Consider the following 22,029-nt stretch of genomic DNA (forward strand, 5'->3'; position numbering starts at 1 on the left):
TTATAATTTGGAGTATTTTGTTTGTTGTTTGTATGAATAATTCATATTAATTCATTCTAATTTCTTTATGTAAATAGTTGTATTTATCATGTTCGATTTGTCACGATGCTATGCATTGTACAAATGTTTCAACAATAAAAATGAATATTAATTTTGGAAGGTATTTGTATTTTTGAGATTAAAATGTCTCAATTCAAACTATTTTTCTGCAATAGACAGAAATCTTGAATCTCGAAAACGGCTCTAACGACTTTTCTTCAAATGTATACCCTAGATGGCTATTTATAAGCCCTATCAACTGACAAGAGTCTCATTTCTGGGAAAATTGCAGGAGCTCCGTAATATTCCTGAGAAAAATGAATATTGTTAAATTTCACGATTTTCTCAAAAATCACTTGACCGATTTTTTTCAAATTCATACCTGTAGCCTAGTTATATCTATAGTTATATATCAGCTCCATCAACTGGCATGAGTCTCCACACCCTGAGAAATTAACAGGGGGTCCACCCCATCCTTGAGAAATTTACTTTGTAACCTCCTTCTCGTGCGTGAGGTACGGTAGGTAGGTAGAGAAGTTTATTCAAAAGAACACATGTCGATATTTTAGTTGTAGAACAGCTGTTGACAACTTTTGAAAATCCTCGAATTTCATAATTCAAACAAAGGAAAATGTACTCTGAACACATCACAATGGTATAATCGTAGTTTTAATTATTTAGCCGCCAATCGCATAATGTTATTCCCTAATTATCCTCGTTAATGAGGCTTATAGATCAATGAGCAAGGAAAGTTGTGTGAGTGTACCACACCAGATTTTTTGAGAATAAATGTCTCAATTCAAACATATTGTTAATTTTTCAAATTGAAGAACACAATCATCATATTACTACCTATCAAACGTACCTATATTACTTAGCCATGTTATCAAATGAAAAATATTTATTCTATTCTACATTTCTTCTATTTCTTCTATTCTAGCTTTCATTCTTTCAACCATTCTCATTCCAAGTTCTCAACACACGAAATCTCAAGTAACAGTGCAAAGACTGCGGTGATGACGTCATTGTAACTTCAATTTCATAAACAAAATTATTACCATCTAATTCGGTCTAAAACAGTGACAGTCTTGAATAAGGAGTTTCAATCAGCGGTTGGTCATAGAAAGCTCATCAATAAATTTTGATTTCTGTATTTTATTTGAAATCTTTTCAAATATATTTGTTAAAGATGATTTTGTTGAACTTTCATACTGCGCTACTGATAGCTACTCTGGTCCTGATATCGGTGAGTGATATAGCCTACCTAACTATAGGCTCATAATATATTTATTATAAGTGGACCCCGTTTCAATAACTAGTAGTTTCTGTGAACAGTAGACCTCGCGCTCAGTAAGTTACATTGACTGTTGTTATGTTTTCTCAAAAATTATAAATAATTTATCAATTTAGAATGTCTAGAAAAAATCCTAAATAAATATAGAGAGCTTCTTCCTATCGTACGTGACGTGTCGTCCGGAATGTGAGTGTGAGCGCTGTTATCAGGTCTGGGCTGCAACTGTCTACACGTTGATGGAAAGATACAATTTTTAAGATGTTCTATGTTTTGAACGGGTAGTATTATAGTCAACTGTCTGCTAACGTTGATGGAAAGATAAATTTTCAAGATGTTCTATGTTTTTGAACGGGTAGTATTATAGTCAACTGGACAGCTTATTTATGATGAATAGTTCTATAGCCTGATTTTTACGGTAATATTGGCGTATGAAGAATGCTCCTTTCTCCTTTCATATTATCCTTGAAATGCAAAATTTCCAAAAACCTTGTATATACGTCGACGCGCAATTTAAAAAGGAACATATCAGATCTGTCAAATTTCATGAAAATCTATTACCGCGTTTCGCCGTAAATGCGCAACATAAAAACAGATAAACATTTAAACATTAAGAGAAATGCCAAACCGTCGACTTGAATCTTAGACCTCACTACGCTCGGTCAATTACTTTAATTTAAAAATTGATTTAAATACTGCTGTTTATTACTATTTGCCAATTCTGTTGTATTAATTCCTCTGATTTTTTTTATTTTGTTGTATTTTTGACGTTTGTTTTAAAACGATAAAGGATTATTGATTGATTGATCTCTTCTATAGTGAGGTACACGTTATAATGGCAGTGGAGAAAGATAGGAGAACAACGTTGCCGATCCTCTGTCTTGTCAATGCCTTCTATAGACGGTAGCTGATACAGGTTTATTGATGTAATAACTGTTCATTCTCGTTCAAAATAATCAATTATATTTTCCAATAATTTCATAGCACATTTTCATGATTAAGATGAAATATTTTGTAAATGAATTATCAATTCTACATTATTGTTGAAAGACAATCTAGCAACAGAACAAAGCGAGAAGGAGATCCGCTTTGTTGAATGATAGACAAGAATAGCAATACCATATATTGCTAATCAAACTCTGCCATTATGACGTGGACCTCACTATAGGCCTATATATCTCTGAAATCAATACTATTATATCTTATCTTATCTTCGATCATATTTTAAGACCTTCAACATTCAAAATGGACAATTAATAAATATAATGAAAATATAATAATAATGGTTTAGCAGGACCCAACAATGTAAAAATGTTTTTATAATAAAATTGATTGATTGATTGAATAATTGGCTTATACAAGCCAAGGGGTAGGAAAATTGAAAAATGTTAAGGGATAGGAAATATTCATGAATTACACATCATTACATCTGAACTAGGTAGGTACTGAACTTATCAACTTGAAATTTTGCATATAATTCTTATAGTTCACCATGGATGGTTATGGGCCCATTTTGATTCCTTCACGATTTCAGTGGATCAAGTTTTCAGTTTGTCAAGTTTTCAATTGGACCCTTGCGGAGCATGGATTACCTGATAGTTTTGAATGACAAATCTATTTGAATTGAGTTAACTTATAATCTTCGACCACTTTTCAACTAGCTGGAGCAGTGATGCATAATCATATAAATGCTGAAATTAAGGCCCGGTTGCATAAAAGCCGGTTAAATATCAACTTTTAAAATGTTTAATGTTCAGTTTAAAAAGGCCTTTTAGAAAAGAAGGCTTCTCTGATTGGTTCTCGTGGAATTAATCACGGTTGAAATTTAACCAGCTTTTGTGTAACTGGCACTTGAAGCTGTGAGCCACCGAAATTCCATTTTTATGAGATCAGAATCTATGTGTTTGAAAGTGCTTAAAAATCATAAAACCTCTTGGACTAATCTGTTATCAAAATTCAGGTATGGAATAATAAGGGCTAGAAGCCTGTTGTTTTTCAACTTCCAAAAACTTTATGATAAGGCCAATGTATGTGTTTCATGATTGTTGAATATTGTAATACGTTCTGGACGCTCATGTTCAGCACAATTGATTCATACAATACAGTAACCTTGTGCTATTCCTCTCCTAAATTTAGAAAAGGTTACACATAGTTCCAAATAGGTCAGGTCTTGTAGTTGTTCACTACTTCACAAAATTTTCAGTCCCTAACTTAATTATTTTCACAAAGTAGATTTTTAAATTCAGATGCTTCACAACCAAACATAGAAGAAATATTCACATTATTTATTATGAATTATTACCATATTGATTTCAATTCAATTCTTCATTTTAAAAGTAGTGCCGTGCTACCAATTTCTCCTAATTCGGTTGGATAGCATTTTTCACCTATTAACCTAATGATAGTTATCGGCTCCAACGTAATAGATTCTTGATAAACTATGAATGGATCTATTGCCTATGAATGAGAAATCCAGTTTTCAGAGCAAATCAACTTATAATCTTCAGAAGAATTTTGGCAATATACTACACAAATACACAAAGAACAATATCTTACACGCTCAAGCATCTAAAATCATTACGAGCTAAATACTTATCCACTTATATAGTTGAAAAACAATGGCTATAGGCTTGTAGACACACAAATCAATTAATTATAGACAAAATAGAACACTATAAACTGTTCAAAACAATTTAAAACATTAATATTCACTTAAACAGAAAAATATTCAGAGAGCACAAAATTAGAACACACGCTGCCAGCCATCATTTTTAGAGAGAAGGAAGCCTCCTCGTCAGAACAAAAACCACATCTCAAAATCAGTGTCTATGTCATGGACACGTCACCAAAATTATAAATTACAAGTTTAGAATTCACTTTTATATTGTTCTCAATAAAACTTTATTTTGAAACTATTATTTTAAATTTTTATATATCATCTCTATTTAAATAATCCATTTATCTGTTAATTCTGTCAACTCAGCCTCGGTGACACCATGGAACATGCAACACAATCATTCACGAAATTCTCAGTCAAAAAGTTGTCCGTATATCGATTACTCTGATATTTACTATAAAGTTTTATAGATCTCGAATTGAAGATTCGATTTCAATCGAGAAAAATGTAATATTACAGTAGAAAAACTTTGGAGGTAGAAACACTTGGCCGCTGATTAACATTTGGGTTGCTATCCTTATTGTGATTTAATTTACAAAGCATATTTAAAGCTCTATACTTTTCAGGGGTGCCCAGCCCCCCCAAGGGCAATGGCGCATGCCCCCCCATCCAAGTGTAATGCCCCCCCCAAAGTACCCCAATTCCCAACCCTTTAGTTTTTAACATTAGTCAGTGTATGACAATAAAATTCACATCTTACATTCCAATCTTCCAAAGGACATTATTCCCCTGGTTGTGAGGAGTTCTTTATGTTTTCATAATATTGTAAAACTATATAACATCGTTTCTTATCTCTTTAAAATAGAAATATAGTATCTTTTTGATATCATTTTGAGACTAGCAGTGCACCCGTTTTTTTCGGGAGGACTAGAAAGTACTACATTACATCAGGAAAAACTACATGACAAATATTTTAATAGGGATTAAAAGATAAGTAAGGGAGGCTTTGCTCTTAAATGTTAAGGTTACTTTAAAAAGTTGAATAATAATATCGTTGATAATTCTTTATTGCAAAAGAATATTGCATAGCAATTTTGGTACCTGAACATTCATACAAATTTGGAACGATTTTATTCATACAATTTATAATGTCGGCAAGTTTAGGTATTCTAAATCCTATACTATTAAACGAGCAATTTCTGTTTAGATGTTTTGATGTTTAAATGTTTAGATGTTTGTTTGTATTTCACCGGATCTCGAAAACGGCTCTAACGATTCTCATGAAATTTAGAACATAGGTTTTAATATAAAATTCGATTGCACTAGGTTTCATCCCTGGGGAAACTCGCTGAAGGATATTAAAAGAATTATCCATCCTTGGAAAAACAGCTGATAATTTCATCCTGTTGATGATGGAAGTGAGTGAGCGAGTGCATGTGTGTGGGACTGAGACAAAATTATGACTCAGCTGGTGAACTTTTGTACCTAATTCAATCAGGTACTTAGTGGCAGTTGTACAAAAGCCGGTTCAATTTTAATTCTGATTAATTCCAGTAGAACCAATCGGATAAGCGATCTTTTTGAGATGGTCTTCTGTGATTGGTTCTCGTGAAATTAATGAGGATTAAAATTAAACATGCTTTTGTGAGAGAAATTTTTGCATTCCTCTGGGAATTAATCTCAATCCACTGTGATTAGAGAGAACCTTTCTGTATGAATATGAATATTTATTATAATTTTTTTTTAGTGATAATTTTATATGCTTTTGTAGGTACTCCAGAGCGGAGCTCGGTGCCCCGATATTTAACATAAATTGGAACAGGTTGTCACTGATGTTGTGTGTTGGTAGTATTTACTTTTTACATTACAGGAGTAAATAACACAAGTCGAACAAAATGTATCTTTAAATGGTTTGGTTTTTGGAATAAAGATATCATCTGAACAAGTACATTTTGTAAATTCTATCTATTAATACCAAATATCGGAGCACCGAGCTTGCTTGTTATTTATTCATTGATAAACAGAACTCATTCTTTAAAATGATTGGGAAGGACTAACAGGCACATCCCAAAACTGTTTCTTCCCCGAATTTTGATTTATACACTATAAAATAATTTATATAATATATAATATTCCAAAAAGTAGGATACACTTGAATCCAAGTGAAATTTCTAGTCCAAATATTTGAAAACATAAAACTTTTAATTTGGATTGTTTACATACCAAATTGAATAACAAAATAACACTCACTAATCACTTAGAACTGTAAAATAATGATCAACTTTGAATATTATGATATATACCATCTCATGTCAACAAATCCGATTACTGCATTTTGATTGAGTCAATTAAAATTTCTAGATTTCTCGCGAGATACGATAAGCTAATTGATTACACAGCTGACCTCCCACACAGGCACACGCATCTTCTGTTATCGACAGACGACGAAATAATCATCTATTTTTCCAAGGATGAATTATCCTTTTCATGTCCTTCAGGGAGTTTTCTCAGGGATGAGACCTAGTGCAATCGAATTTTGATATCATATACCTACTATATTCCGAATTTCGTGAAAATCGTTAGAGCCGTTTCCGAGATCCGTTGAACATAAATAATCATATAATCAGATAGCCAGATAACCAGATATAAAAATAGAAAAACATAAACAGATATACAGAAATTGCTCGCTTAATATAATAGGATTAGAACTTATAGTCCAGTCAAATGGTCGTTTTTCAAGAAACAGCCCCAAAAGAATTTTTTTGCGACGGTCCTATATTTGTATGTATTTTGGTTTTATGTATTTTGGGGCGCTGAATTCTAATCTGAAATTGCTGACACGCCAGAGGGCGACTTCACCCCCAAAATTTTGGACTTTTTCTAATTTTCATTTAATCTCGAGAACCTTGAATTTATCGAGAGAAAGTATTCTCTATATAATATTAAAGATAATAAAATTTCCAGTGAATTGACTGGTCGCGCAGGACTACTTTTTGGATTTTTTATCTGAAGTGTTCCACAAGATACCAACTTTGAATGTGCGAGAAATTTGTGATATTTCCCCCATTTTCACAGTCTCGTATATGCAACGTTGCGTATCTTGTGAAACACTTCAGATGAAAAATCCAAAGAGTAGTCGAGGTTGTGATGAATTTTCTCCTCTTTCCACTTCCATGAATTAAACTTCTGTTTTCAATACCGTTCAAAATTTACAGCCAATTGAATGATTATCTTTATTTTCTCATTTTTCTTGCGATTTTACTGTTATTAAAGAGTCTCTAAAATGAGTACAATACATGATAGAAACTTGCGATTGGTCTTAAATGAGAGAAAATTCATGCTCTATAAGCTGAGTTGCCTAAATTGATCTTGCATTACTGTTCATATCGAAAAACTGTCGAGACTGTGAAAATGAGAGAGATATGCAATTTCTTGATTTTTTGAAACAAACGTATCTTACTTCACGATTATATTTTTACGAAAATCATTCACCTCACATAAAAGAGGAGATTTTTTCTTCAAATCAAGACCAGTATCATTTTGAGTTACCGAGACACACAGTTTTGATATAGAAATCGGTCATTTTTCTATGCATTGAAATATGGGCTGAATACACTAAAGGAGGAATTCCATTTTTTTAACTAATTTAGTGACATGATACATGATTTTCAACTGCTTGACGTGCTGATATGAACGAGCTGTAGTACGAGGAGATGTAGTAGATATAAAGGCAGTTCGGGGCACAAGTGCCCCAGAACCGGCCTTTATCTCAAGGTCATCAGGCGCCTCAAGGTCATCCAGGTAACCCCCCCTAACCTCAAGGTCATCCAGGTCAACCACCATAACCTCAAGGTCATCCAGGTCAACCACCCTAACCCAAGGTCATCCAGGTCAACCACCCTAACCTCAAGGTCATCCAGGTCAACCACCCTGACCTCAAGGTCATCCAGGTCAACCACCCTAACCTCAAGGTCATTCAGGTCAACCACCCTAACTCAAGGTCATCCAGGTCAACCAACCCAACCTCAAGGTCATCCAGGTCAACCAACCTAACCTCAAGGTCATCCAGGTCAACCACCCTAACCTCAAGGTCATCCTGGTCAACCAACCTAACCTCAAGGTCATCCAAAAAAAAAAAAAATAAGAAAAAAAATTAAAAAAAAAAAATAAAAAAAAAAAATTAAAAAAAAAATATTAAAAAAAAAAAAAAAAAAAAAATCAAAAACACATAAAATTGGGAATAAATAGGAAAAAAGGGAAAAAAGTAAAAAAAATTCCCTCCGGATCCTGAACTGGGTATAAAAGGAGTTGTTCTGCAAGGAGTGGGACATTGTGTCTAGTGCAGTCGTGCCCCAGTACGTGTGTGTGTGATTTCGGCGTATTGGTTTTGGATTACTTTCATCTTTATCAACATCAAGAGTAAGTACCAGTGCATTTTATAGTTATATATATTTATATTATATTCATGATTCAACAATTAAGTCCAAAAGAGTAGAATTTTGAAGTAGATGGTTTGAGACTGACAATTAATTCTAAAATGACTTAATTCGAAAATGACAAGTTAATTATGAAAAGGTTCCAATACATAGAGTAAATGACATATTCAAAAATGACTAGTGTAATTATGAATTAGGTTCCAATACATACAAGTTTAGAGTTTAATTATGAATTAGGTTCTTCGAGTTGGTGGTTGTAATCCATCCTAACCTAAAAACGTATAATCACAAAGTAATCCTAGACCTCCATTCACATGGTTGTAATTCATCCTAACCTAAAAACCGTATATCACAAAGTAGATCCTGGACCCCATTCACATTCCCCCATCCACACCCATCCCCATAAGTAGATCCTAGACCTCCATTAACATGGTTATAATTCATCCTGACCTAAAAACCGTATAATCACAAAGTAGATCCTGGACCCCATTCACATTCCCCCATCCACACCCATCCCCATAAGTAGATCCTAGACCTCCATTAACATGGTTATAATTCATCCTGACCTAAAAACCGTATAATCACAAAGTAGATCCTAGACCCCCATTCACATTCCCCATCCCCACCCCCCCCACCCCCCACCATACAGCTCCGACCTCATCCCTAGAACATAAACACCTATGAACCTCCATCCCGACCCACGATCCTAGATACTGATTCACTGCCTTCCCCCCACCTCTGTTGATAGTGATATATATAGAGTTTGATACTGCATACCATACTAATACAATATTGTTCTGCATTGTTCCAGATGAGCAAAGCTGTACGATGTCAGCAAACAGCAAACTCTGTGGACGAGTTTGTTGTCCTGGAGGAGGCATTCAAATCCGACTCACGACTCTATACTACAATAATGCATACAAGGATGAGCCTGCCAAAGATTTCCAACCTTTCTGAGCAGTCTGAAGGATAAATTGTTCACATCATCAGTCAACAACTGCAGACACATGGAGCAATGAAGTTCAATCTAGTATTGGAGGCAACATATTTCCGCAGCACCCTTTATAAGACCTTCTTCGAACAAGAAGAGTTTCAGAATGTCGCCTTCAAAACTCCAAACTACACCATCTTCAGTATCATCAATCTTCCAGACATCATCAACCAAGCGGCATGACCCTACTGGATGAGGTGTCAAATTCGAAGGAAATTCCAGTGGATGGAGTTTGCTTATCATCGATGGATTGCTCATCAGGATTAGCAACATACTCCCCTGCATGGATCATCCTACATCATCTTCCACCTCTTCTATCAGCACAAAGGCAATCATCAATCCTATAACAAGGACCAGCAATGTTTCAAATGAGCTATCCTCGCCAAACATGTACAAGGCAGTAATCCTGAATGAGTCAAAACCGATACCATCAATTGGAAGAGAGATACAACTTTCCAGGCATTGGATTCCCCACTACCATCAACAAATCAATAATTTGAGAAAGATAATCTGGAGGTATCAGTTAATATTTATGGTGTGGATGAGAAGAACGTTATATTTCCAAGAAGAGTTGGAAATGCAATGAAGGCAGATCACTTTGATCTTCTCCTCCTCTGTGAGAGTAAGGATGATGATGAAAAAAGCACCCTATAATGAACATAAATCAAATAGCCACTACTGCTATATTAAAAATTTTGAAAGACTTGTGGGATCCCAACTCACAAAAAATCAGCATAAAATTATCATCTGCAGACGATGTTTCACCCATTACACCCAGAACAGAGATGAAGAAGCAGGATGGCTGAGCATGAGGAGTATTGTGCTAGCAATAATACAGCAAGAATCATCATGCCACAGGTTGGAAAAGATGGTAAACCTCCAACCTTGAAGTTTGAGAAAATGTGCAAAAGTATAGAGTACCTGTTGTAGCATACGCTGATTTTGAGTGCATCCTGGAGAAACCTAATGAAGACAATGAACAATGGATTGGTGAAGCTACCAAAGTTATCCAGTATCATCGGGCAATGAGTTACTGCTTATACTTTGTGCGGGACCCATATTTGGAAGATTCCTGGCTGACAATCACTAACCTAATCCCTCATGAGCCGATTGTCTACAGGGGTCCTGATGCCGCCAAACATTTCATGAAGACCCTCACCATGTATGCAAAAGATTTAGATGAGGCATTGACTGCAGGAATATCAAGTTGCTCCCACTAACCAAAAGAGAGAAAGAATGACATAATGCAGCTGATTTCTGTGAGGCCTGCAATGAACGGTTCAATAAGATAAGGTGTATGACCATTGTCATATAACTGGTATCTACCGGAATGCATTATGCCGTAAATGCAACCTGCAGCGAGAGCGACAATCATTCATACCAGTGTTTCTCCACAACTCTTCAAACTACGATACACACCTCATTATTCCAGAGCTGGGTAGAGATAAGGATCGGCTGTCTGTCATCCCAAACTCATCGGAAAAGTATATATCATTCACCAAACAAATATCTCCAAAAATGCACCTTCGATTCATCGATACATTCAGGTTTACACCTGATAGTTTAGACAATCTGGTCACCAACCTAGTCAAATCAGCATCGAATCCAGAAGACTTGTCCAAAGTGCTGCCACATACTGCCAAGGTGTTTGGAAACAATTGAGCCTTGTCTCAAGGAAAGGAGGTTTCCATACGACTACTGCGATTCATGGCAGAGACTCGAAGGAACATTGCTACCACCCAAAGAGGCATTTTTCAGCAAGCTGGTTGATAGGAGTGTTAGCAGTGATGATTATGAACATGCTCAAACTGTGTGGAACCAATTCAGTTGTAGAACTCTGGGAGAATACAGTGACCTATACTTGAAAACAGATGTTCTCCTGTTGGCTGATGTCTTTGAGAGCTTCCGCGATGTATGCATGAAGACTTATGATTTGGATTGTGTCACTACTTTACATCTCCAGGCTTTCCTTTGATGTCATGCTGAAATATACTAAAGTCGAGCTTGAGCTCCTTACTGACTATGACATGTACATGTTTATCGAGCAAGGTATCAGAGGAGGAATAACAAATTGTATACACCGTCATGCTGTAGCCAACAATGCCTACACAGGAGCGCCTATTGACCCCGAGAAGCCTACATCATATCTCTTGTACACAGATGCGAACAACCTGTACGGCTGGGCAATGTGCCAACCACTTCCATGCCGGAAATTCCAGTGGATGGAGAAAGATGAGTTGAAGGGGTGAGCAGAGGTATTGGGGGTGTTGGAGATGTTCAAAAGATTGGCTAAATCTTGGAGGTGGACATTGAGTACCCTTCCAAATTGCATGATGAGCACAATGACTTCTCATTCCTGGCAGAGAACAAAAAAACTCTCAAATAAATCATGTACGACTCATGACAGCTCTAAGCAACCGTGAACGATATGTATGTCATTACCGCACCCTCAAGTAAGCAGTACAGCATGGATTGAAAATCACTAAAGTTCATCGAGGTGTGCGGTTTGAGCAGGAGGACTTCCTAGCACCCTACATCATGCTAAACACCAGACTTCGACACAGTCGAAGAATAAGTTTGAGAAAAATTTCTTCAAACTCATGAACAATGCTGGTTTGGTAAGAATGATGGAGAATGTGCGAAAAAGGGTGAGTATGGAGCTAGTGAATGATGAGAAGCGATTGAAGAAACTGATTGCTCGACCAGTGTACAAGGACCGCATCATCTTTGGTGAGAATATCTATGCTGTTACAATGCATAAAGAGAAAGTGGAGCTGAACAAACCTATCTACATTGGTTGACAGTGCTTGACATCAGCAAAACCCTCATGTATCAATTCCATATAACATCATGGAGCCCATCTACAAGGACCGTCTTCAACTCCTATATCAGATACTGATAGCCTTGTCTATTCTACCTTGTCAAGACAGAGGACATGTACAACGACATCATCAACAACCAGCAGCTCAGAGATACCTTTGACACCTCAGAGTACCCTGCAGACCACCCATGCTACTCAGATGCAAACAAAATGGTGCTTGGCAAGTTTAAGATGAATATGCTGGCCAAGCGCCACTTGATATGTAGGCTTACGATCGAAGCTATATGCCTGTAGGTGTTACAATAGTGATCCAAATCAGCTGACAAGTGATTGATAAAGAAAGCTAAAGGAGTGAGGAGACCAATACTTGGGCGAGAACTCTCAAAAATGCATCCAGATGCTGAACGTTACATAGGCTTCCAAGACTATCTAGATTGTCTATATGGTGATGAGGATATCTATAAAGAACAAGTGATGTTTGGTACTAGGAAACATCAGATCATGACCCAAGTCATGAGAAAGAAGGCATTGAGCAAAGCTGATGAGAAGAGGTATATTCTAGATGATGGAATTACAACTCTGCACATGGACATTACAAGATCCCCACTCTAGCACACATTGATGAGGAGGATGAGGAGGAGGAGGAGGAGGAGGAGGAGGAGGAGGAGGAGGAGGAGGAAGAGATGATGACTCTCAAGAAATTCCAAGGTTCAGGCAGCTAGCAGTACTACAACAGCTAAACGGTTACATTCCTCATCACATGATGCTCATTGATAAAGTCAATGAGTCAGGAGCAGTACTATCCCTGCTAAACGGTCATGTCCCTTATCAAATGATGACTATAAAATAGATGGTGATGCATCCCAGTACAGCATTCTGAGAAAATTGCTTGAAAAGTGACGTCATACCTCATGCCAGGAAGTGTCAACAAATCCACTGCGCACATGTCTTCGCCCTACATTCACATCACAAGACTTTTTGGAAGCGGTCATCAACAGTTGAGGTCTGTGCACCGTGCTGTAAAAACTAGCATCAGCTACAACTAGAACTCCAGCTACTACTCCAGCTAGTACTCCTGCTGTTACCACTACCACTGCCGCATCAGCCTGTAGTGAAGCAAGCAGATATGTGTGAGTGCAGAGACGCCTACTAGTAACCAGCAACCAATGGATTGTAAACCATTTTTGAAGTTTGGAGATAAGGACTACCAGGAACGTTTGGAACAGCTCAAAACTTTCTAGAGACACTAACATCCATCTTTCATGATGCCGAAGTGTCAAGCTATACCGACCTATGCGAGGGAGCAGTCATCTTGAAATTCTCATTCAGCAGAGGATTCTGCGAAATAAGTGATAGATTGGGTGAATTATATCACTGGATAGTTCTCGATATATTGGACTGAATCTATTGAATTGTAATGTAAATAATCTTATTATTCATATGAATGCTCAGTTTATATATTATGCTATGTATCAATAAAAGAGAGAGTGTGTTATTTCAAGAGAAATATGTTGTACATCTTATTCCATACACCCTTCAACTTTAGAGTAAGCACTCTTAGACATTTAAGGTATAGTAAATACAATAGGAAGCATCCTTCTATGATAAACTTGTCTTTATCATACCATGTAGGAAGTTCATGATGGTTGAGCTCAACAGCCTGATGCCTATATAAATGCTAATTAGCAAGTTAATATCCAGTATGGATAAGACAGTATTAGCACAAGAGCTGCACAAGCAAGCTTGTTGGAACTTCCCAACAAGAAAGGTTACAGTCAAAGGTCTTTATGACCTCTATCAAGCTGACCTTGTTGAGATGATACCATATGCTCAACAGAACAAAGGTTATAGATACATAATTACTATATCAATTGTCTTAGTAAGTTTGCCTTGCTATACCAATTAAAAGCAAGTCAGCTGATGATGTGGTCAAGGCAATCAGATACAGAAAATAACTCTTTCCTTATTCCTATTGGGGTTATGCTCTAGAAAATCTAGCTTGATTCTAATTCAAAATTCATATCTATGTTGGGGTTCTCAACTTCTTCCTCTATCCAATAGTTTGACACACAATGCTTCCAGGTTTTCAACTGTGAAATATATATCAACTATTGTTCCTACAGTATACATAGTATAGGAGTTATAAGAAGGGTAGAATTTGTCATTATTGTAATCAAACAGGTATTGTAGGACAATAGGTAAGAGTACAAGGCACATCCTGCACTATCAACTCCTATAGTAAATTTCTATGGAAACATTCATGGATAGTGAGTTATGATATTTATGATGTTTGAATTGAAATTATAAATTTATTAGAATAAATGGTTTTGTTTCAATTCAGAACTGGGATGAATCTGAATTTCAGGTTCATGATTTGGGAATTTCTATCAGAATCGATGAATGGGAGAATACAAAAAAAAAAGGTATTGGTAACTTCTATTCATATTTTAATAATTTCAGAAGCCGTACAGAGAACAGTGAGGATATAAGTTAATATTGGATATTCAATTTCATTTCAGTATAAGGCCGACAATTTTCATTCAAGAATGGAGCTGATATGACAGACAATTCCACTTTAGTCAATATCTTTCAAGTTATATTACAACTTGAATTTCTACTTTTCTCATTCTATCACCCCGGCATCAAATTAAGCAATCGATAGTTATTATAATGAAATTCATATAGAGCTCTAATTTTATACAAAATTGGCATTTCCAATAATGTTTTACTATGTATGGATCTCTCAATTAAGCTTTCCGCATTCAATGCGTGAGTTGTAACAGTATGCGCCAAGGGTTGCCGGTAATCCTTCCTACAACTTCATGCGACTTTAGAATTTGATAACATGGAAGTGAGACTATCAGCAGTAGATTGCTTTTAGGGAAGTGAAGTAATAAGTTTTTATAGAACTAGATAATTTGCACTGCATATCCTGTTCATATTGATAAGAGTGGAAGGATAAACACTTCATAATAGAACAAATTCACACCTGGACTAAGAATAGAGTTCGCGGGAAATGATTCACACCGCATTATATCCTGCTTTTATTTTTATTAGAGTGGAAGGAATAGAGGAAACATTGTTTTGTGCGAATGAGATAATAGGATGTTTTCCTAATCATTGAATGGAAAGGATATGCGGTCAAGAAGTGGAGCAATTTTTAGAACAGGAAACCATAAACAGCTTTACTCGCAAACTTATATTTATATACTCTCTTCATTGGAAATATACATATCGTCTCCAACGATAAAGTCGGCTTATCCATAAGGAAATATCCTCACAATCCTTTTTTTTTTTTTTTTTTTGCATGTTGGGAAGATAAATCTTCTCCAATGTGTTAGAAGCTCTTAGAATTTACTATAGGAGTTGATAGTGCAGGATGTGCCTTGTAATCTTAACTATTGTTCCTACATATACCTGTTTGATTGCAATAATGAGCAATTCTAGCCTTTTTCTAACTCCTAACTATGTATACTTAACAACTATGTCTAAGCTCATTGCAGCTGCTGTAAGTGAACAGTGACTGATCAGTGACTGATCAGGACTGATCAGTGATGAACAGTGAGACTGAACAGTGACTGATCAGACTGATCAGTGAATGTTCAGTGACTGATCAGTAACTGAACAGACTGATCAGTAATGAACTGACTGCCCACTGAGTGGACGACCCAATTATGCTATACAGACATGTGACAGGAGGAGTGAGGAACATTGAGAATATGTCATGTCTGAGCATGGAGTGGGAGTCATTGAAAATATCTATCTCAATACCATTTTGATCTCTAGAGCAGCTGACCATATTGATCTAGAGTCTCTCATGGACATCTTGATCCAGTAGGTCTACCATGTACATATTGATCTGGAGTGATAGGTCTCCATGAGCATGTAGAGTGACAGGCGTGCCTGACCATCTGAGCTAGAGTCCTTAATGCTGGTAGCCATGGTCATGTGACAGAGGGAGGTGGAGTGGGGGTCGTTGAAATTACAATGCTTAAAGTAAAGTAAGGTGATTTTTCTTACCTATATGAATAATGAAACTCTCAATCAATGGTTAACACGAAAAATGAGGTTTATTTCATACATGTTTACATCATTACATGAGAGTAGTTTTAGACAGTGGATCAGCCAATGAGGGTTTATTCTTTATTATAATATTACATGGTTATACATTCAATAGTATTTTACTTTCTCGACATTATTACAATATACTTCCCTTATCATACAGCAAACTTACTGGTGATTCTTTATCGCCATGGTATCAATGACATTTGACTGAGTTGACATCTGACTGAATTGGAAGCAGTAACAATGGGTATTACAGGTTTAGGGGATGACATGAGATTGGATACACTCTAGAGGTGGACATTGAGTACCTTCCGAATTGCATGATGAGCACAGTGATTTCCCATTTCTTGCAGAGAACAAGAAAAACTTTGAATCTAATCATATACGACTCAGACAGCTCTAAGCAACCGTGAACGATATGTATGTCACTACCGCACCCTCAAGCAAGCAGTACAGCATGGAATGGAAATCACTAAAGTTCATCGAGGTGTAAGGTTTGAGCAGGAGGACTTCCCAGCACCCTACATCATGCTAAACACCAGACTTCGACAGCAGTCGAAGAATAAGTTTGAAAAAAACTTTTTCAAACTCATGAACAATGCTGTGTTTGGTAAGACGATGGAGAATGTGTGAAAAAGAATGAGTATGGAGCTAGTGAATGATGAGAATCGATTGAAGAAACTGATTGCTCAACCAGTGTACAAAGATCATATCATATTTGGAGAGAATATCTGTGCTGTTACAGTGCATAAAGAGAAAGTGGAGCTCAATAAGCCCATCTATATAGGGTTATCAGTGCTTGACATCAGCAAGACCCTTATGAACCAGTTCCACTACGATGTGATGAAACCTACATACAAAGAGAACCTACAACTGCTTTATCAGGATACTGACAGCTTATTCTACATCGTGAAAACTGAGAACCTATACAATGACATCATCAACAATCAGCAGCTTAAAGATATCTTTGACACTTCCAAGTACCCTGCAGACCACCCATGCTACTCGGATGCAAACAAAATGGTGCTTGGAAAGTTCAAAGACGAATATGCTGGCCGAGCGCCACTTGAGTATGTAGGCCTACGATCAAAGCTATATATGCATGTAGGTGTTGTGGTTATATAACTGGCGGTGATAGTGGGGCGACTGGTGGCGATAGTGGGGCGACTGGTGGTGATAGTGGGGTGACTGGCGGCGATGGTGGGATGACTGGTGATGATAGTGGTATGACTGGTGGCGATAGTGGGACGACTGGCGGTGATAGTGGGGCGACTGGCGGCGATAGTGGGACAACTGGCAGCGATAGTGGGGCGACTCTTGGCGATAGTGGGGCGACTCTTGGTGATAGTGGAGCGACTGGTGACGATAGTGGGGCGACTGGCGGCGATAGTGGGGCGACTGGTGGCGATAGTGGGACGACTGGTGGCGATAGTGGGGCGACTGGTGACGATGGTGGGGCGACTGGTGGCGGTTGGATGACTGGTTGTGGTTGGATGACTGGTGTTATGGATTGAGGTCTACTTCTGATGAGCAATCCATCGATGATAAGCAAACTCCATCCACTGGAATTTCCTTCGAATTTTGACTCCTTATCCAGTAGGGTCATGCACGCTTGGTTGATGATGTCTGGGAGATTGGTGATACTGAAGATGGTGTAGTTTGGAGTTTTGAAGGCGACATTCTGAAACTCTTCTTGTTCGAAGAAGGTCTTATCAAGGGTGCTGCGGAAATATGTTGCCTCCAATACTAGATTGAACTTCATTGCTCCATGTGTCTGCAGTTGTTGACTGATGATGTGAACAATTTTATCCTTCAGACTGCTCAGAAAGGTGTGGAAATCTTTGGCAGGCTCATCCTTGTATGCATTATTGTAGTATAGAGTCGTGAGTTGGGATTTGAATGCCTCCTCCAGGACAACAAACTCGTCCACAGAGTTTGCTGTTTGCTGACATCATGCAGCTTTGCTCATCTGGAACAATGCAGAACAATATTGTATTAGTATGGTATGCAGTATTCAACTCTATATATAAATCACTATCAACAGATGTGGGGGATGAAGGTGGTGAATTGGTATCTAGGATCGTGGGTCGAGGATGGAGGTTCATAGGTGTTTATGTTCTAGAGGATGATGGTCCGGAGCTGTATGGTGGGGTGGGGTGGGGATGGGCGTTTAGGATCTACTTTGTGATTATACGGTTTTTAGGTTAGGATGAATTACAACCATGTGAATGGAGGTCCAGGATCTACTTATGGGGATGGGTGGCAATGGGGGAATGTGAATGGGGGTCTAGGATCTACTTTGTGATTATGTTTTTTAGGTTAGGATGAATTACAACCATGTGAATGGAGGTCCAGGATCTACTTTGTGATTATATGTTTTTTAGGTTAGGATGGATTACAACCACCAACTCAAAGAACCTAATTCACAATTAAACTCTTAACTTGTATGTATTGGAACCTAACTCATAATTACACTAGTCATTTTTTGACTATGTCATTTACTCTATGTATTGGAACCTAATTCATAATTAAACTTGTCATTTTCGAATTTAAGTTATTTTAGAATTTAATTGTCAGTCTCAAACCATCTACTTCAAAATTCTACTCTTTTGAACTTAATTGGTAAATCATGAATATAATATAAATATATATAACTATAGAATGCATTGGTACTTACTCTTGATGTTGATAAAGATGAAAGTAATCCAAAACCAATACGCTGAAATCACACACACACATACTGGTGGCACACACACATGTACTGACAGCACGACTGCACTAGACACAATGTCCCACTCCTTGTAAAACAACTCCTTTTATACCCCAGTTCGGGATCCGGAGGGAATTTTTTTCCCCTTTTTTCCTTTTTTTCCCTTTTTTCCCATTTATTCCCAATTTTATGTGTTTTTAATTTTTTTTTTTCAATTTTTTTTTTTTTTATTTTTTTCAATTTTTTTTTTCAATTTTTTTTTAATTTTTTTTTTATTTTATTTTATTTTTTTTTAATTTTTTTAATTTTTTTTATTTATTTTATTTTTTTTTTTTTTTTGATGACTTTGAGGTGGATTACCTTGAGGTTAGGGTGGTTGACCTTGATGACCTTGAAGTTAGGGTGGTTGACCTGGATGACCTTGAGGTTAGGGTGGTTGACCTGGATGACCTTGAGGTTGGGGTGGTTGACCTGAATGACTTTGAGGTTAGGGTGGTTGACCTGGATGACCTTGAGGTTAGGGGGTTGACCTGGATGACCTTGGGGTTAGGGTGGTTGACCTGGATGACCTTGAGGTTAGGGTGGTTGACCTGGATGACCTTGAGGTTAGGGGTGGTTAACCTGGATGACCTTGAGGTTGGGGTGGTTGACCTGGATGACCTTGAGGCGCCTGGATGACCTTGAGATTAAGGCCGGTTCTGGGGCACTTGTGCCCCAGAACCGGCCTTTTATATCTACTTGTGATCATTCAGTCAAAAGTTATATAAGTGATTAAGTTTTGATCCTGGACGTATCCTTATGTGTGCCCCACACTAGGAAATACTGAAATCTAACGAGTGATTCTCATAGAACATATCCCTCGTAAGGTGATTTCAGCCAAAATGTGTTTCTCTTTGTTAGGAAGGCCATGAAAAGGTATTATATTAAAATTTGAATTTTGGCTGTAGGACATGATTTTCTATTTTTGGGTGTATTCCCCCTCCCACCACTACTAAATTCAAAAATAGGTACCCAAGGAAATCGGATCAGAATTAATATTGTTAATTCACGTGATGTGTGGATTTCTATCATTATTAGAAAAAGATCCTAGTTGTATAGGGTAGAAGTGGTGGGTTTGCATAATTTTGGAAACCCCCTTAAAAAAATACCCCTTTTTTGAAAACTCTTAGCTCCGGAATCAAAAATCGTAGAGTACTGCGCGACTCAATATATTGAAAATTTTATTATCTTTAATATTTTAGAGAATGCTTTTTTTTCGAAAAGTTCTCAAGATTAAATTGAAAACTTGAAAAAAGTCCGAAATTTTAGTTTTTTTGGGAGTTTTGGGGGTGAAGCCGCCCTCTGGCGTGTCAGCAAATTCCAGATTAGAATTCAGCGCCCCAAAATACATATAGAACCGTCGCGAAAAATTCTTTCGGGCTGTTTCCTGAAAAACGACCATTTGACTGGACTATTATATAAAACAGAAAAGAGTAATGAAGCATTACAATAATTACTTGATCACTGTGTGGTAAATAGGGTGTAGATTTGAAAGATTGAAATTGGCTTAATTTGATATTTTTCACAAATTTTTGACAAGAGAAGTTTTTTATTCTGTCAAATTCACTAGAGTTTGCGATGTTGTTTATAATTGCATTCCCATTTCATAGACATTAATATCATCATGAAACGCTTTCGAGATTAAAATAATTATTAGATTAAAATGTACATTACAATTTAACTTATCATTGTGCTTTTAAGAAAATTAAGTTGCAACAGCAAGGAAACTTAAACAAAGGACAATTAAAAATTAATTAAGCAGAGGAAATCGGAATAATAGTGGATGTTCAAATTATAATTTCCTTTTGTCAAAGATTTACTTTCAAACTCATAGGCTCAAAATTACTAAAACTCCTACATACAAAATATTATCAATTGTATTTTTTATGCTCTATATTGAGTTACACTTGGCAAAATATAACATTGTAAAGGTGGAAAAGTATTAAAATTAACTACATTAAGATAATATCTCTATTTAATACATTGATTTTTCAGCCATGATTCAAAATGTTTACATAAAATATAAAAAAATCATGCCCCCCAAAAATGTTGATGGCACAAATTGCGCCATGCCCCCCCCCCCCTTGGGGCACCCCTGCCTATCACTTTTCTAACAAAACACACCATTGCGAATGTTTTATTTCACTTCTCCGTTTGAAATGTTCTCATAGAAGATATTTCTAAATCGTTCAATCGTTTTATGGAAAATTTTGAACCGGAAACTTCATGCACTATTTAGTACCCACATCATATTTTATTATGATTTTACAAAAATCCAAATTAAATGAATAGAATAGAATGACTTCTTTATTTGTCGACGAGGCGAAGTTTGGACAGTACGGTAATGTCCACTCAACCACTTAACCACGTTGTAAGCAAAAAATACAATAAAAAATATGCAGAGTAGATAATAAAAAATAGAAGCAAAAAATATAATAAAATTTGAATATGAGAGTTCAATATTGAATTAAAAAAAGGCCTGTAAAAAGCATTTTTCAATAAACTCAATCACTTCACTGCTGAAAGAAAAAGAAAAAATAAAACAAATGAATAGAAAGGCTAATGAAGAAAATTATTACAGTAAGGATTGGAATCATGCTGTAAATAACCCCGAAGACTTAATTCTGCTATTGCAAATACTGGTATTGACTTCAGTGTTAACAGCTAGATAGAAATTTGATGAGAGCTACTATTTAAAAATTATTAGGTATCCAGCCCAGGAATCGATTAGATTAATTATATGTTACTATGCTGGATAAAGAGAGCTAATACAAAATTAATAGTTGTGTAATCGAATTTTTAACGAACTTTATAGAGTATATAATATAGGTGTGATAGGAAGAAGGTTTTTCTAAACGGTTCCAGATCCAAAACTTCTAAAAGTTTCCAATTATAAAATTCAATTTGAAATAGGGCCTACTGTAAATGATTATTCATGATATTCTTGAAAAATAATATCAAACCATACGGTATCCACTCTATTGGATAAAATAAATAGAGTAGAGAGATATAAGATTAGA

Source organism: Nilaparvata lugens, chromosome 2 (genome assembly GCF_014356525.2).
Source record: "Nilaparvata lugens isolate BPH chromosome 2, ASM1435652v1, whole genome shotgun sequence".
Taxonomy (NCBI): domain Eukaryota; kingdom Metazoa; phylum Arthropoda; class Insecta; order Hemiptera; family Delphacidae; genus Nilaparvata; species Nilaparvata lugens.